Source organism: Doryrhamphus excisus, linkage group LG19, assembly GCF_037039965.1.
Source record: "Doryrhamphus excisus strain RoL-2023G ecotype Guam linkage group LG19, RoL_Dexc_Guam_v1.1, whole genome shotgun sequence".
Taxonomy (NCBI): Eukaryota; Metazoa; Chordata; class Actinopteri; order Syngnathiformes; family Syngnathidae; genus Doryrhamphus; species Doryrhamphus excisus.
Window position 1 is genome coordinate 13464629 of NC_136375.1, and position 19255 is coordinate 13483883.

Genomic DNA, 19255 nt, shown 5'->3' on the forward strand with positions numbered 1-19255 from the left:
AATAACACACTTTGTTTGTTTGAGAGGTTGTCTTTTGAAAGCTTTTGGAATGGTTTAGCCTTGGCGGAGGTTTTTCAATACAGATATTGCATAGTGATGGGGTTATGCAGATACTAAATGTTCATGGAGCCTGCTGCTTAAATGTATTCAAATTAGCCTGAGCTTCAATTTCCAAATCATTATTATTATTATTATTTTTCACCCGACACTGTGCAAAAAAAATCATTAGCCTTCCACTGCTAGCTTTCAAAGGCAAAGTGACAAGTAAGATTGGTAGCAAATTGTTTTATGGATGAAACAAAATGTATCTGTCTTTATTGTGTGTGGGGGGGGGGTGCCTTTCACCACACTGACTGACTGGAGAAAGGGTCTCTCCAGCCACTTTCCCATTATGTAAATCACCTCCCTTCATTCAGGCCTTCCTTACTATTTAGGATGCAAAGCGCTGGTGTTCACGTTAGCGCAGTCAATTTCTATAACGCCCTTTGAAGACTGGGAAAGTAAAGAGTGAAGTTATCCAACCTTATGGGGGGGGCAGCTGAAAAAAAAATCCATTCCCATTCCAAATGCATGCATCGCATAAACTACCCCCCCCCCCCAAAAAAAAACACATTTGATTAACTTCTCACATGGCCCGCAGGTACAAGGCCTTAGAAGCTCACCATACTTTAATCCTCGCCGCTTCCATTGCAGCAATCTGATCCTCCGCGATGGCTACCGGCGGCGAGTTAGCTAGCTCCCTCTGCAAGGCAAACACAAGACGGCATCAGTGTCTCTTTTATCGTGACGCTGAGTCATGAGCAATGGATGACAGAGGGAAGAAGAACATGGCAGGTTCCTCTAATGTCAAAACATTCATTCATTCATTAATGTTCTACCGCTTTTCCTCACGAGGGTTGCGGGGGGTGCTGGAGCCTATCCCAGCTGTCTTCGGGCGTGAGGCAGGGTACACCCTGGACTGGTCGCCAGCCAATCACAGGGCACATATAGACAAACAACCATTCACACTCACATTCATACCTATGGACAATTTGGAGTCGCCAATTAACCTAGCATGTTTTTGGAATGTGGGAGGAAACCGGAGTACCCGGAGAAAACTCACGCATGCACGGGGAGAACATGCAAACTCCACACAGAGATGGCCGAGGGTGGAATTGAACCCTGGTCTCCTAGCTGTGAGGTCTGCACGCTAACCACTAGACCGCCGTGCCGCCCCAATGTCAAAACAATGTCATGAAAATGACACCCTGAAAAGAATCTTTACTATGAAGCTACTCGGTGTAGAATGTGTCCCGCTAATGTCTCAACATCTGATATGAAAATATGAACAAAATATGATACAAAAATATGAACAAAAACAAAACACCACAAAAAAAAAGACTAAACTGTATATTTGCCAAGTCAAGGTAGCTAAGCTCAGCAAGGTTTTTCCTGCGCTCCAGCAGTCACTGCAAACTTCCTGAAGATCTGAAGATCATCCGCCCATCCCAGTCATCCCACCAGCCTGATACTGATTTCTTGGTAAATCACTCGGAACCTTTAACGCATCATGAGCTCACTTTTATTTTTGTCAAAGTCAGCCTGAGAATTTTCAACTTGAGAAGCTTCTCGCTTCTCAACTTGAGAAGATCCCCCGCATGGTCGGTCTATTTAAAATCCGCCCCACACGTCCCGTATCAAAGATAAAGGCTAATAAATAAACATCAGCGCTCAAAGACGCCGGCACCGTGTTCTCCCAGCACACATTAAACGTCTCGCTGGAAGTCAATAACAGGGGTAGTGATACGCCGGGAAGGGACGATTGTGGTGTGTGTGGTGCGGCTGTTCAAACATGTCAGACGCCGGACCAGTGAGGTGGGGGGGGTCGTGTGTAATTACACCACTGTCACAGTGTCATCACGCCCATCTGCGCTAAATCACGGGGAAATTACACGGAATCATTGCAGGCCTGCCAGTGGCGGCTTGTGAATAGATAATAGATCTATATCATGCATATCTATAATAAATGACATTCGAAAAGAATAAATGATGAATTCAGGATCATTCTTTGCCGATTTCATAAATTAAATCTAAACGTTAGAAATAAAGGATAACCTTGCGGGCTGCCTGGATGCAAACTTTCATAAAAACTTTTATTTGCGTCATCCCGGCGACGCAAAAGTAATAAAGCCTGGTAAATATCAAGCCAAATAAAAGACATTAACCATAAAGCAGCGCTGTCATAAAGCGACCTGGGTCCTTATGAATATCATTACTTCTGTTGGGCTACTTTCTTGCTACTACTTTCACAAGAAACGCGCTGTCTAAATAAGAATGCATCGAAATGGAAAGCAATCTGGACGGGCGCTTATGAGTCGCTGAATTTGTGATTAGGATGGCATCGGCTTGAATTTCCCCCAATTTCTTCCCCATCTCTCGCCTTGACAAGACGGCATCTAGTCGCGCGTATGCTAACGTTACTTAGCATAATCATACAATGCAGACAACACAAACAGTCAGAGAAATTAGCTTTTGTTTTGCTATTGGGACCCTGTGAGATCCCCACAAGACAAAAAGTCTCCTCCCAAAAGTGTCAGAAATATTGATATATCCTCTTCATATATATCCAATATTGTTATGATTTCAAACCTTTACTTGGATTATTTCTGTAGCGTCAGATTCCAAAGTTAGGATAACAAAACCTCACCTAACGTCAGCTCTCATAAATAGTACATTCATTCATTTTCTACCGCTTATCCTCACAAAGGTTGTGGGAGGTGCTGGAGCCTATCCCAGCTGGACCGGTGGCCAGCCAATCACAGGGCACATATAGACAAACAACCATTCACACTCAACATTCATACCTATGGACAATTTGGAGTCGCCAATTAACCTAGCATGTTTTTAGAATGTGGGAGGAAAGCGGAGAACATGCAAACTCCACACAAAGATGGCCGAGGGTGGGATTGAACTCGGGTCTCCTAGCTGTGAGGTCTGCACGCTAACCACTCGACCGCTGTGCAACATTAAATAGTACATTCATTCATTCATTCATTTTCTACCGCTTTTTCCTCACGAGGGTCGCGGGGGATGCTGGAGCCTATCCCAGCTGTCTATGGGCGAGAGGCGGGGTACACCCTGGACTGGTCGCCAGCCAATCACAGGGCACATATAGACAAACAACCATTCACACTCACATTCTTAAATAGTACATATAATACATAAATATTGGTTATTTGGGCGGCACGGCAGTCGAGTGGTTAGCGTGCAGACCTCACAGCTAGGAGACCAGGGTTCAATTCCACACTCGGCCATCTCTGTGTAGCGTTTGCATGTTCTCCCCGTGCATGCGTGGGTTTTCTCCGGGTACTCCGGTTTCCTCCCACATTCCAAAAACATGCTAGGTTAATTGGCGACTCCAAATTGTCCATAGGTATGAATGTGAGTGTGAATGGTTGTTTGTCTATATGTGCCCTGTGATTGGCTGGCCACCAGTCCAGGGTGTACCTGAAGACAGCTGGGATAGGCTCCAGCACCCCTGCGACCCTCGTGAGGAAAAAGCGGTAGAAAATGAATGAATATTAGTTATTATTCTAACTTGAAATGGCCATGTGATTCAACTATTTACTATTTACTGTTTTGTTTTGAAAGATACACACAAGGACTTGGGCTCTACGTCAAAGATCAGGATTATTTGGATTATTTTTGTATGGCCAGATTCCAAATTGCCAACAATGATGACCATAACATTTACAAAGGTTTCCATAACCTGATCTATTATCTACTTAGAACCGTCTTTAGGACCTCCAAGCATGTCTGGTTGACCTCGCAACAAATCAAGGATTTGAATGGTAACAATCATGCTGTATAGAGTAAGAACCAAATTTATGGGGCAAAAACAGGCAAAAATGTACCTGAAAGGACCCCAGAGGGTTTTTCATACGGGTTTGACCTCGGCGGAATGGATTCCTCCAGCATAACGCTACTTTTAACGTGATAACAGGTGGATCATTACCTCATCATTTGCTGGCAAATTTGCAACTTAAATCACACTTGCCAATATCTGCCGCATCTCAAAGCACAATTAACCGTCGCTAGCCTCTTAATTTGTTCCCTGCCGTGATTTAAACATGATCACACATCACGCCCGCGCTGAAAATTTAATGGAAAGCTAATTAGCTGAAGGAGAAAAACAGTTTCTGGCAGGAGTGTTCTGAATTTAGATGGAAGCATCGACCTTTTGACAAAAAAAACTTTCGTTGCGGGTGGTGAACAAAAGTTTGCAGATCATTACCGTCTCCTGAATGTGCTAACTAGCACTTTATGCTAACGTAATGCGTTAAAAATATACTAACAACAAAATGAAAACATACCATATCTTTGTTTGGTATCACTATAGCTAGCTTGAATATGAGCGGCTAGCTTAGCGCTTTAAGTAAACACAGCTTCCCCCTGTAAGCTAACACACAAGCCCATTAAAGTACACTTTAGCCCGTCACATTCATTTCCACGATACATTCATCAGCCGCCTTAATGCACAAAAATACTTTTATTGAAATTATAGCAATTATTCCAGGATAGCGGCTCCACGTCGCTTTCCATCAATGTCTCGTTGGCTTCTTCTAAGCCGCTCCGGTCCTTTTTTACATGTTTTTTTCATCTAATCCGCACCACGCGCCACGTCGAGGCAGAGTTAACGCATGACAGATCCGCTGTGGGTAACTTGATTAGATCATACGCAGCGGGACCGCAAAGGCGCACGCGTCTTGTGTTCTTGTGCATGTTGGAAATATGTCACACTTTTTGGATCATTCCATTTTGGATCATTTTTGGTCCAGTTTCTTGTCACAATCAAACATACCGCGGTCCCAAGCGGTCGTACGTCCTCCTACGGCTGGTCTACATGCAAAAAAGCTCAGCGAGTGTGACAAACAAACCTTCGCACTTTGTACGTTTTCATGCGTCGTACGTACTGCCAACGTGTGTCTTGCCTACTTTTCCTGGTGTCCGCTTCAGGCAAAATGTCAATTTTTCCGGAATCCTGTGTGTCTCGTGTGATACATGTGCACCCCACGTGCGTAATGCACATCCTCCATCTTCCTCCTTCGTGGTCACCACAACTATCTTCCCCACAAACAAAAAGTAAACACAATGTGGGGAACACCAAAATAATCCCACGACCAAAAAATTGGATTTGGGGTTGTGACCTTGACTTAACGTTTTTGTTTGTTTGTTTCTTTCATGGCTGCACGGCGGTCAAGTGGTTAGCACGCAGACCTCACAGCTAGAAGACCTGAGTTCAATCCCACCCTCGGGCATCTCTGTGTGGAGTTTGCATGTTCTCCCAGTGCATGCGTGGGTTTCCTCCCACATTCCAAAAACATGCTAGGTTAATTGGCGACTCCAAATTGTCCATAGGTATGAATGTGAGTGTGAATGGTTGTTTGTCTATATGTGCCCTGTGATTGGCTGGCCACCAGTCCAGGGTGTACCCCGCCTTTTGCCCGAAGACAGCTGGGATAGGCTCCAGCACCCCTCATGAGGATAAGCGGTAGAAAATTAATGAATGAATGAATTTTTTGGAGATTTGGAATTTTTTTAGAACTTCTGTTCTAAGTAGGAATGCTTTGACCGATCGGCCACCAATCAATGAATATCGGATGTGGAATATATGGAAAAGCATGTGATCAGCATGTGCCAATAAATGCCTTTGGATGCCGATGGAGTCTGCTCGAGTCAAAACAAACATGTCTGCCATGTGGAGCTTAACTGCTATTTGTGATATGAATTTCTTCTAGCCCCCACCCTTTCCATTTCATTTTGAGACCTTCGAATCCCCCCCCCATTTGACACCCCAGGCCAGTATGAATGAATGTTTCTTTCGCCTTTTTGTATGCGTGGGCTAACATTAGGTATGTACTTGATATTGACATCAAATCAAATTATTTTCATAACTTGTAGCTTTTGATAAAGCACCAATTACGTAGCTGAGGCAGCGTCGAGGTCCTGTTTCTGACCGTATCACATTTAGCCTTTAGCTCCTAGTTGATATAAACCTGTGACATTTGAAACCGGGGGTCACCTCGGAGCACAAGCTTGTTATTACCATCCGGTCCTCCTTTCCACCTTTTGTCTTGGACCACGTGTCGGCCTCATTAGGGGCTGCAAAATCTACATCTTTGTACGCAGGATGTTTTATGAATCCGGCCAGGAGCGAGTTAACAGCTCCTTGCATGATATAGCGGGCACGCTAATGGGAGGCGGGGGCCGCGAGCAGCAACCTGGCTGGCCGACAGGGGATTAGACTGGGAAGTGATCACAGGGAAGACTTGATCAGAGCTGCTGAGGCAGGCAAGGCAGCTCATTACGACCGGAGCATGAACAGCTTCTCAGCTCAGTGGCCCGCTCGCTCAGCAGCAGCAGCGGCAGCAGCAGCAAACAGGAAGTAGCATACACACTCTGGCTGATGCCACATAATTAAAAGCATTGTTCAAACACAGAAGGAACAATGTCCCTGCCATTAACAGCCTGTCTTGGACTGTGTAATGATCCTCACGCCAGAAACATGTCGGTTCCATGATGCACACTTCAAACACATGATTATTATTTCATATATTTATCTGCATAGAACGCACTGCAGCTTAAAAAAAACATCAGAAAGCATTCTCAATGAGGTTGCACTGCATTTTCACCATCGTTGTCCATTCCACGCTACAGTCAAAAATACGCCTCGAAAGCTGCACAAAACAAATGACGAAACTTTTGGGAGCAGCCGTGCTTTCAAGCGGAGATGAATCCAGACAAGAGAAGCAGACGGCAGACACATGGCTGACATTCACGATGTGCTGCATCCGCAATGAAGAGGTAGGCAGTCAGAAAGAATGCTAACCTTAAAGAAACAGGACCAGAAATGTTTCCAAAAAGCTACTATGGCATGAGCGCTAGCGGAGATCAAAATCTAAATACATGATTAGAGACCTGAAGACATGTAATAACACCCCTATAGTCTCAAGTCAGGTGAAGTTGAGTTTGAAGTCATAGGCACTGTTAATAAAATACCATGACCTCGGTATGTGCTAATGCAGATGATGTTCTCCATCGCAGTCAATTGCCACGTTAAATGGACCCAAATATTCCAATTCCATTTGGGTTATTTGCTCAAACTGAAAGAATCTAACCTTTGTATACACCTCATTCCGAAAGAAAAGTGCCAATCCGAAGGAATATATAATCGGATTCACAGGGGTGGAATATTCCTTTCCCCAATCTGATTAAGGTATCTTGTACCCGCTTAATCAGAAAGTTGTCAGACTGCGTTCTTCTTCGTGGTGTTTTTCTTCTTCTGTTGTTTATTGGCGGTTGGCAAGCAGCTTACGTGTGCATTAGCGCCATCTGTGGAACAGAATCTAAACCCTTCTATACGCCATTCACAAGTCCAGTTTTATTAAAAAAGAAAATACATTCATTCATTCGTGCTGGAGCCTATCCCAGCTGTCTTTGAGCGAGAGGCGGGGTACACCCTGGACTGGTCGTCAGCCAATCACAGGGCACATATAGACAAACAACCATTCACACTCACATTCATACCTATGGACAATTTGGAGTCGCCAATTAACCTAGCATGTTTTTGGAATGTGGGAGGAAAACGGAGTACCCGGAGAAAACCCACGCATGCACGGGGAGAACATGCAAACATGCAAAGAGGGTGGATTTGAACCCTGGTCTCCTCGCTGTGAGGTCTGCGTGCTAACCACTCGACCGTTCTTTCAGCGAATGCTGAGATATGACGTAACACGCAGCTCGAGACGGTCTCCGATTTAAAAAAAAAATGGAGGTGAGCAATCGGCACTGGACTGCTGTGGAAAGTTTGTTTTTGATTCAAACTAAATTTCAAGACTGGACGAAGGAAAAACTGGGAATACGGAATTATTCCAACAAGTGAAAGAAAAACTCCAGGAAGTCGGTATCACGTGATGTTGGTGTTTACGCTTTACTGGGCATGCCCCATTGACTATTCTGGTTGATTATAGCGGCGCATGTAGACACGCCATTGGAATATTCCTTTCCATGTATACCATTGCTTTCGGAAAGGTCATTCGGAAAGATTCCGAGAAAAACTCCTCATGTAAACGTGGCTAAAGTCAGCAGTCAATTCAACAAATGAGATGAATGTGACAAGTTTATTACAGCATGCTGCGGATCCCACGTAAAGGCAGATCTTGCCGTTATGTGGATTCAGCTTGTTTTCATCCCCGGCTAATCCCAGTCCAGTCCACGTGCAGCTGTATCAACACGTCCGTGCGTACTTGTTGCTGCTGAATTATTCATGCAGCAACGCTCGTATCTGCCCAGGCAGCAGCTTGATACGACGCCTCTCTGGCTACTCCATCATTTCCCTCCACGCTTCCATTTTGCCAATCCTCTTCTTGAGCCCCTTGGTCTTCATGGTGGCTGTCCTTCCTCCCGCTCTCTGACTGTCTCAGAAGAGCCACTTTAAAACCTTTAGCTCACAGCTTTTCCTTTTCTCTGCTCTCTCTATCAAACCTCAAACGCATTCCTGCGGCAGTGGAACAAATATCCTTGCAGACATAACTGTAGTTCAAGGCTTCTTCACTCACTGAAGCGCCTTCACAGCCCATCCGTGACCTGAAAATGGATGGATGGATGGATGCTTACATGCTTGCATCACTCAGCAACACAAACATAGCGGTGTTCGAGACGGAGGATGTTGACAGGATTCTAGCCAAGATTTGAGTGTCATTAGTTTTACGGGAGAGACATTTGGAGATGAAATCGAGAACTTACAAAACACTTAAGTCTTTAGACGTGGACATGAAGACACAGTTTTAGATTTTGGATTTTGTTGTCTTAGTTGACCGCAAATGAAGCAGATCTTGACCTTCAAACTGCCATGATGGCGTATTCTCGCCCCTGTTGTGTATACATGGCAGCCATCTTGTCTGCATCTCTTGGTATCCGTGGCATGAAGCACAACGAGAAAAGGACGTTCATTCATTCATTTTCTATCGCTTATCCTCAAAAGGCGGTGCTGGAGCCTATCCCAGCTGTCTTCGGGTGACCCTGGACTGGTGGCCAGCCAATCACAGGGCACAGATAGTCAAACAACCATTCACACTCACATTCATACCTATGGACAATTTGGAGTCGCTAATTAACCTAGCATGTTTTTGGAATGTGGGAGGAAACCGGAGTACCCGGAGAAAACCCACGCATGCACGGGGAGAACATACAAACTCCACACAGAGATGGCCGAGGGTGGGATTGAACTCTGCTCTCCTAGCTGTGAGGTCTGCGCGCTAACCACTCAAACACCGTGCAGCCCAGAACCAATCATTTTTCATTCATTCAATCAGTTCATGTCACATGAGGATATCAGACAAAGCATGTTTTTGGAATGTGGGAGGAAACCGGAGTACCCGGAGAAAACCCATACAGAGATGGCCAAGGGTGAAATTGAACTTGGGTCTCCTAGCTGTGAGGTCTGCGCGCTAACCACTCGATCGCCGTGCAGCTGAGAAAAGGACGTAAAAACACAAAATGAAGCCGCTTAAAAAAATGTCAAGGCGCCAGAGAGCCGACCCAGAAATAAAACCCGGAATGATCATGTGTTGTCATGCCGCATGATTGCCGGATGCGCTCACAAGTCACACAAACATCGTAGATCCATCGCCCAAATTGTGGCGTGCGGGAAATAATTAGTTTGTTACACGCCGTCGGGACCGCCATCACAAATCAAAGTCCTGTTGTCTCGTTAGGGGATGATTCATTGATCCGAGCGCAGAAGATAACATCTAATTCCCTAATGGAGGCCGAGTGAAGAGCATCAGAGTAGAACAGCGGGAAGACGCGCGAGCCTTACACCACTTGGTGTTACCGTGTTATCGCAACGGTTCAGCTAACACAAATTCTCTCCTCCCTCTCATATTGGAAAGATATTCATCAAGGCTGGCTTTTGCTCAGATGATGCCGGACTGCGTCTCAGACAGAACAATTTCCCTGCAAGTCCAGACTTGTGTTAGCTGGTTTCGATTTTTCAATATGAGGTCTTTTAGACTTTCCAGTGACTGCAGGAACACCTTGTCTCCAAAGGTCTACACCCAAAAAGAGAGCAATGTTTATATTGTTGGCTCCACATTTGAACAAAACATGACATAAATCCACTATTAATAGTCTCAACAACTGGAAAAAATGGATCATCATCATAACGACAGGCGTTTTGCGTAACAAAAGAGCGAAAGGCTTCTTGTCTAGACATGCCTCAACATTTGCAAGATAAAAAAGAAATACAACGCCTCAGACTAGAGCTGTCCTACCAAGTCATCAAGCATAAAGTGATGGATGAATGATAAAGCAATGAATGAGAACATGCACAGGCGTTCTTGAGCTTTTTTAAAAAAAATCATTCAAGCATTATCGTCGCCGTTTCCTGAGGTGAAGTTATGCTGCTTTAGTAAGTTTTACCAACGACATTGGATCAACTTTTTAGGAAAATTCAACATGCCTTCGTCATTAAGGCTAAGACAGTAAAGCCTGACTGTGAGTTGTTTCACTTTTCATTCATTCATTCATTCATTTTCTACCGCTTATCCTCACAAGGGTCGCAGGGGTGCTGGAGCCTATCCCAGCTGTCTTCGGGCGAGAGGCGGGGTACACCCTGGACTGGTGGCCAGCCAATCACAGGGCACATATAGACAAACAACCATTCACACTCACATTCATACCTATGGACAATTTGGAGTGGCTAATTAACCTAGCATGTTTTTGGAATGTGGGAGGAAACCGGAGTCCACGGAGAAAACCCACGCATGCACGGGGAGAACATGCAAACTCCACACAGAGATGGCCGAGGGTGGAATTGAACCTGGGTCTCCTAGCGCAATGCACAATTGTGTGGAAAAATGTTTCCAAATGCAAACAAATTGCAGGAACATTCATTCATTCATTCATTTTCTACCGCTTATCCTCACAAGGATCGCGGGGGGTGCTGGAGCCTATCCCAGCTGTCTTCGGGCGAGAGGCGGGGTACACCCTGGACTGGTGGCCAGCCAATCACAGGGCACATATAGACAAACAACCATTCACACTCACATTCATACCTATGGACAATTTGGAGTCGCTAATTAACCTAGCATGTTTTTGGAATGTGGGAGGAAACCGGAGTACCCGGAAAAAACCCATGCATGCACGGGGAGAACATGCAAACTCCACACAGAGATGGCCGAGGGTGGAATTGAACCCGGGTCTCCTAGCGGAACGCACAATTGTTTGGAAAAAATGTTTCCAAATGCAAACAAATCGCAGGAACAGATTGTGTTAATTGTCTGCTTTGGGAAAATATGAAGTCGTGAAAAATATTCCAAAAGCAAAATAATTCTTTGGAGGTTGTTGGTCCAAAGACAGAGACTGCTTGTCACCCTTTCAGTCACTGTAGTCACGTTTCCACCAAGTATGGATATTTTGAGACCCTTTAAGGAGAATATTCTGCGTACGTAGGTGAACGGTAGCGTAGCACCACGCGTCAGTCGTCAGTGAGCTCATGGCGGCAATAAAAATGGCGGGCTAAGTAACCAACCGGATGACCTGACTGACTAGAGCGCAGTCCCAGAGGGGGTTGTAAAAAAAAAACAAAGGAGCGAATCATCTTTGCTATGAAGATCATTTGAGACTTTGCCTCACTTAAGGCTTTGGACTTAACAAGCATTTTATTGTGTTTGAGGCCGGTTTGGATCAATGCTTTTTCTTCTCACTTGGCCCTCAAGAGAGATCCAAATCATCCTCAAGGAAGGTTGCAGTCTACACGTTTGTTGTTCGTGCCGCATTCAGCGGGGAACATTTTGCAGAGGCGTCTTGCTTGATCGGCGGACTGAGCAGCTTCACCTTCGCTCTTCATGCGAGAGAGGCTAATTTGGCTTATGGAAGAATATGCTTGTTAATAATTGACTCCCTTGAGGGAGGGAGTAAAGTCGGGGGGAGAGGAGGTCTAACTTGATAAGACTATGAATTAGCTTTTAATCTGATGGGATAATTGGGGATTTTAGAGGTGGATGCATATGTGCCAGTTAGGTCATAAGCGGTCTGAAGTGTCAGAACTCTGACAGAACCCTCCAGACATACCAAGGATTTGGACATGAATAACTCCTAAAAAGGAACCAAAAGAAACCTGGTAACTTACCCTACCTCAAACGCTCCCTGCAGTCCATACAGACCTTGTGGTCCAAGCATGCAGGAACTACAGTATATTTACTATATCGCACAATGAAAAACTGAACAACATAATCCCGGAACAGACTGAGACCAACTAATATTTTTAAACTTTTCTTGTTTTTATCTTTTTAGTGCTATTTTATGCTCTTAGTCTTCATCTTTTAACTCCAGTGTTTTGTTTTTGTCTTGTTAGTCCTATTTTATGCTCTTAGTCTTCAGCTATTAACTCCAGTGTTTTGTTTTTGTCTTGTTAGTCCTATTTTATGCTCTTAGTCTTCAGCTTTTAACTCCAGTGTTTTGTTTGTATCTTTTTAGTCCTATTTTATGCTCTTAGTCTTCAGCTTTTAACTCCAGTGTTTTGTTTTTATCTTTTTAGTCCTATTTTATGCTCTTAGTCTTCAGCTTTTAACTCCAGTGTTTTGTTTTTGTCTTGTTAGTCCTATTTTATGCTCTTAGTCTTCAGCTTTTAACTCCAGTGTTTTGTTTTTATCTTTTTAGTCCTATTTTATGCTCTTAGTCTTCAGCTTTTAACTCCAGTGTTTTGTTTTTATATTTTTAGTCCTATTTTATGCTCTTAGTCTTTAGCTTTTAACTCCAGTGTTTTGTTTGTATCTTTTTAGTCCTATTTTATGCTCTTAGTCTTCAGCTTTTAACTCCAGTGTTTTGTTTGTATCTTTTTAGTCCTATTTTATGCTCTTAGTCTTCAGCTTTTAACTCCAATGTTTTGTTTGTATCTTTTTAGTCCTATTTTATGCTCTTAGTCTTCAGCTTTTAACTCCAGTGTTTTGTTTTTATCTTTTTAGTCCTATTTTATGCTCTTAGTCTTTAGCTTTTAACTCCAGTGTTTTGTTTGTATCTTTTTAGTCCTATTTTATGCTCTTAGTCTTCAGCTTTTAACTCCAGTGTTTTGTTTTTATCTTTTTAGTCCTATTTTATGCTCTTAGTCTTCAGCTTTTAACTCCAGTGTTTTGTTTTTATCTTGTTAGTCCTATTTTATGCTCTTAGTCTTCAGCTTTTAACTCCAGTGTTTTGTTTTTATCTCATTAGTCCTATTTTATGCTCTTAGTCTTCAGCTATTAACTCCAGTGTTTTGTTTGTATCTTTTTAGTCCTATTTTATGCTCTTAGTCTTCAACTTTTAACTCCAGTGTTTTGTTTTTGTCTTGTTAGTCCTATTTTATGCTCTTAGTCTTCAGCTTTTAACTCCAGTGTTTTGTTTGTATCTTTTTAGTCCTATTTTATGCTCTTAGTCTTCATCTTTTAACTTCAGTGTTTTGTTTTTGTCTTGTTAGTCCTATTTTATGCTCTTAGTCTTCAGCTTTTAACTCCAGTGTTTCCTCAGGGGGGTCCTCCACACTGGGGGCTGTGTCGGGTCTGCTGAGGGGGTGCCATCCTTGGGTCCCTTCGACCCGGCCGGCTGGGGGTTCCTCCCTTTGATGTGGGGGTCCGCCCGTCTGTCGGAGTCGGGGGGCCCGGGTGCAGCTACTCCCAGTGTGGACGGCCCAAAGGTGGCGTTTCCTTGTTCCTCAGTGCCATGCCATGTCTCCCTACTGTGTGTGATTGTGTGATTGTGTGTGTGTGTGTGGGGGGGGGGGGGTCTAGTACGGAGGGTGGGAAGGAGGGGCTTTCTTTTGTTTCTTTGTTTTTTCCTTTTAATTGTGCTAATTGTTTTAATTCTGTAAAGCACTTTGTGTTGCATGTCTTTGCAGGAAAAGTGCTATACAAATAAAGTTGATTTGATTTGATTTTGAACCGATCCTGCAGTACCATTTCAGGTCTGAAGAAAAGAAGTGAGCAGGAACATTCTACCACAAAGCAAACTGCCAACTTCTCTCTAGTTCCGTGTTCCCTGAAGCTTTGTGAGCACCTCTGCTTCCTCGTTTCTGTCACTTTTCCTATTCAGGATGTTCCCCCCAAGTGGCGTCCTCATTCTGTCCCGACACCTTCCTCTCTGCTACAGTATTTTTTTGTTTGCCTAAGCGATGCAGAGATTAATTTTAACCAAGAAGGAGAGTGTCAGTCGGAGTCTCCCCGGAGCACACTCGCTTGGCTGGTCGCTGGCTGGCTGGCTGCTTGATGGGGGTGTCACGGAAAACACCTGTTACTTTGTTTTCTTTTCCTCCATGAATAACGCTTCCACCACCGGCAGCTATGAGTGACTTTAGCAGGAATTATGGACTATAAAGAAGCTTTTATGAAAAATGCTTTGTCTGATAACCTCATGTGACATGAACTGATTGAATGAATGAAAAATGATTGGGTCTGGGTTGCACGGTGTTTGAGTGGTTAGCGCGCAGACCGCACAGCGAGGAGACCAGAGTTCAATCCCACCCTCGGCCATCTCTGTGTGGAGTTTGCATGTTCTCCCCGTGCATGCGTGGGTTTTCTCCGGGTATTCCGGTTTCCTCCCACATTCCAAAAACATGCTAGGTTAATCGGTCACTCAAAATTGTCCATAGGTATGAATGTGAGTGTGAATGGTTGTTTGTCTATATGTGCCCTGTGATTGGCTGGCCACCAGTCCAGGGTTTACCAAAGACAGCTGTGATAGGCTCCAGCAGCCCCCGCGACCCTCGTGAGGATAAACGGTAGAAAATGAATGAATGAATGGTTCTGGGCTGCACGCAGGTCGAGTGGTTAGCGTGCAGACCGCACAGCTAGGAGACCCGAGTTCAATCCCACCCTCGGCCATCTCTTTGTGGAGTTTGCATGTTCTCCCCGTGCATGCGTGGGTTTTCTCCGGGTACTCCGGTTTCCTCCCACATTCCAAAAACATGCTAGGTTAATTGGCGACTCCAAATTGTCCGTAGGTATGAATGTGAGTGTGAATGGTTGTTTGTTTATAGGTGACCTGTGATTGGCTGGCGACCAGTCCAGGGTTTACCAAAGACAGCTGTGATAGGCTCCAGCAGCCGCCGTGACCCTTGTGAGGACAAGCGGTAGAAAATTAATGAATGATTGGGTCTCAGTGGGATTTTGCTTTGGAACCTTTGACTCATGCTACAACAGGAGACCATCATTAATTCCTGGTGATTTAAAAACCTGTAGCAATGGTCTTTAGTTTAAGCTAAGCATGTTTTCATGGCTAAAGTTACACTGAGGATTGAGTGAAGGTACACCCCCATTCCTTTCTGTACTGTTCAACAAAATCAGTCTTCCACAAACACAAACGTTTGCAAGCATACAATAGTCCAAAATGTCTCGGTAAGACGATTTTAAATTCAAACAATAGAGCTCAACCCCTGATGACTGCTCAATTCATTTATGGTCCCCTGCATGAAAATACACAGGAGTAAAAGTAAAAACTTCTGAGCAATGCTTGCCTGAGCTGTGGAGTTGCTAGAGGCTCATTAGACGCGTTCCCCTAAGAGACATTTTAATTACAAGGCGGTGAAAGCTGTGTTGCATTCCAACACGTACACGAGTGCCGCACAGGCTCTCTCTGTCATGTCAACCGTTGGCTTCCCTGCGTGGGTCAGTGAACGTTGCTCTAATGCATGCTGACATCAGCACTAAAGACGTCCAGTCAGTCCGGCCGCTTGCGTTGTGTGCACGTTGCGTGCATTGCGTCTGCCGTCAGTGACTATTGATGCAATTGCTCGGCATCTTTGACACCGGTTGTTTTTGTCAACAATAAACACAACAAACAGAAACGTGCAACATTGATGGCTGCAGTGATACCCGCACCACACCAGCTAGCGACTAGCCAGCTAGCTTGCTAAAATGCCCCCAAAAGTGCATTTTTCCTTCAGGTTTGACTATGAAGTTGATATGATTTGTACAACCCAGAGGCTTTCAAACATTATTTCATGGAAGACTACCAACACGGCAAATTCTTTTTGCTAATCACAAACAATAGGTTCATCAGAGACTATGACTGATGCATGGATCTATACATGCACCCCTACCCATTAACCATCGTGTCAGGAGGTCATTATTTATGTCCTAAGCTGGTTATGCTAACCTCTAACTCAGGGGTCTCAAACTCAATTTACCTGGGGGCCACTGGAGCTAGGGTCTCGGCGAGGCTGGGCCGCATCAGATTTTCCCCAAAAAAACAAAAAAAACCGCATTTATTAAAAACAGAAAAATGAATAAACTTTGCTTTGGTTCCGATTTTCTACAAAAAAAGCTCTGATAAAACATTCCACTGTTGTCAAATATCTTAATTTACATTTTTCTATACACAATAAGATCAAGAATAAAGAAAATCAATCAGTAATAAATAAATATAATAATAATAAAACAGCAAATAATTAAAAATTAAGAAACCACATATAGTTGGTGGGTAGACAAATGATTTTTTTCAGATTAAAATGAACAAAGCATTATTAGAGCCCTGTAGACATGACAAAACACGACTATAGTCACATTTATACTCTTTTTATTTACAACATATTGCGCAACTGCAGGGTCTTGAGACACATGCTAACTCGCAAACTAGAGAGCTAGCCACCTAAACGGTAGCCTCCAAGTTATTTCCTTTAAACTTAAAAAGCCAAAAACTTACCACTTCCACGCGGATAGGGAGGATAACCATTAACAGTTATTTAACCTTTAACATGAACATTAATCAAACGTAATATTTTTTTCTGGGTACATGATACCATACAGCATCCATATCAAACTTGCGCGGGCCGCACTGACATTAAACTTTCATATCAAGGCGGGGGCCTCAAACTAGTGTCCTGCGGGCCACATTGGGCCCGCAGGCCGCGTGTTTGAGACCCCTGCTCTAACTTAATGCTTCTAAAACTGTGGCCATCGCTCCTCCGAGAAGTCCTTTGTTTGCCCCGAACGCCCCCTTAGCATGCAGATGTGATTAGCTAGCGTCATTGCTGCGGCAGGACGGTTTCTCTCAGCCGGAGTCGCACAAACGTGGCATTCCCGGGGAAAATCAAATTATAGAGCCATTAATTTGTCTTGGTAATCCCGCCTGTCAGCTGCTGGGGAGAAGTAATCTCCCAGGACTGCGTTCATCAAGTGTGCGACGACGCCAGTCCAAGTGAAGCGTTATCTAATTAACAGCAGAGGCCAGAGTGGCTGGGATTTACATCTGCCCCCCCCATCACCTGCAACCCAAACTCTAACGGGGGTGGCGACGTACGGTAGATGTTGGATTTATACACATCTGAAATATAATCCCCGGCGATTCCCTGCTTTGCAGATCCTCGGAATTAAAAAGTAATCATATTCCGTTCATTTTTTTTTACAGGCGTTTTAACTGTAGCTACTGATTCCCGGGAAACTCCTACGAGCACAGATTATTAATAGTGCCGCGCTAAAGGGACGTGCAAGAAATTATTTTTTTCCAAGCACAGTGTCGATGCGTAGCGTTGTGGTGGGAATGTAAACCTTGAACGGCAGCAAAAAGCTGCACCGACAGCAACTTTGGGTCAGTTTGCGTGTACAGTGGCCTTGGGTGTTTTGAAAGGCACCAGCAAATAAAATGTGTTATTATTATTATTAAGATTAAAATTAAGATTAAGATTAAGATTAAGATTAGCCTTTATTCGTCCTTCAGTGGGGAAATTTGTATTGCACAGCAGCAAGAGTACAGAGTCAGTTAAGCAGTACAAAATACACAATAATTCCTATAATTATATACAATACAGTAAGTCGATAATATGAAACGAGATGAGATATATGACCAGTCTATACACTGAGATCTTGTTAGAGAGTTAATATGAGGCATTATGGAAATACTTCACATAGAACTTTGTATATTGATTATTATTGATTATTGATTGATTATTATTATTATTATTATTAGTTAAGGCAAGGTAATGTAATACATAGCCACAGCGAGACAGTGACAGCCTCCGATTTGGAGTTAGCGGTTGTACATTGGGTGTGCGGTGATCTTACCCCTTCGTGGTCACCATGACTACGTTCTCCACAAACAAAAAAAAAGCACCAATTTGGGGAACACCACAGAAAACAATCATACGTCCGGTGGTGTCGGAGATGTCAGATGTAGTTCACAGAAATCTTTGATGCGCAGCCTTAGAATATTCAATCTTGGCGGTCCGCTTTAAATAAGTAATGCTGTGGAGGAAGGTGGCTAGCATTCAAGGCATTCTTATTGTTACGTGCAATTGCACGTAATAATAAAAAACTGTTAAGTGCAGTTGTTTTTTCTGGGATTGGGCATGCGGGATGTTTGTTAGTTTTAGTTCTTACCGTTAAGAATACTCAAAGCGAGGTCACTGTTTGTAGCTGATTTGTAAAAATGTTCAAATACAAAAGTCTCGAGCTAATTAGTCAGAGTGAAATAGCCGATTGTGACACAAAGAAACGGAGTAATTAAGACTACATCAGCTACGCCTCTCTCATCACACCAATAGCGTTATATATACCCACCCTAAAAAAAAAAATCTCATTTTGAAATATTAATTTTCCGCTTGATTAGATTGGAAACTGATGGTTAACTTAAGGAGTAATTAGCCATCAATAATGTGGCAGCGCGGCGAGAAAAGGAAGACCGCTGCTTGTCTGTGGGTTGAAGGACGGTGGCGTCACGGCTGCTGAAAGACGACATCGCCTCACCCCGCTCTTCTCTTTGTGTCTTTTGTTGCCATGTCAACGCTTGTCAAAGCCATGTCACGCCGCCTTGCCAAAGGCGCTTCCTCCGCACGTCTTGCAGCATCTTCACATTTTTTATCATCCGGTCAAATGAATGAAATCATGCAAACCAAATCATCCAAAGCGCCTGCAACACATCACATGCGTGAAATTTTGACATAGCGTGAAAAAACAACCACTGCATTTCACCGTTCCTTCCAGTGAGTTTGGCCGTTTGTTGTTATTTAGGTGCCATCAAACGACCCTTGGCTGCGGATGATTGGCACACGGCGAGCGGTAATTTGTCACGTCGCGCTACTCTGCACTATTCAGTTATACGAAGCACCACTGTCAGGTGGAAAGGACTGGCCTGGCACCTGACAGCCTCCCTTTTTACAACAAAATCAAACGACACCTCAGCGGCAAAGAGTTTTCTCGAAGATCAGCTGGCAACTGCTTGAAAACCGAGGACTCGTTTGAGGAGATTC

The 19255-nt window shown here is 43.9% G+C and overlaps 1 long non-coding RNA gene across 1 annotated transcript in view; it reads right to left on the minus strand.

Moving 5' to 3' along the window:
* Window positions 1-598: 598 nt before the first annotated feature.
* Window positions 599-19255, minus strand: part of LOC131107465 (uncharacterized) — a 30122-nt gene continuing 11465 nt past the window's right edge. The window contains exon 3 of the long non-coding RNA XR_009120260.2: window positions 599-742. This is a non-coding gene — a long non-coding RNA (uncharacterized LOC131107465). The remainder of the gene's footprint in view (window positions 743-19255) is intronic.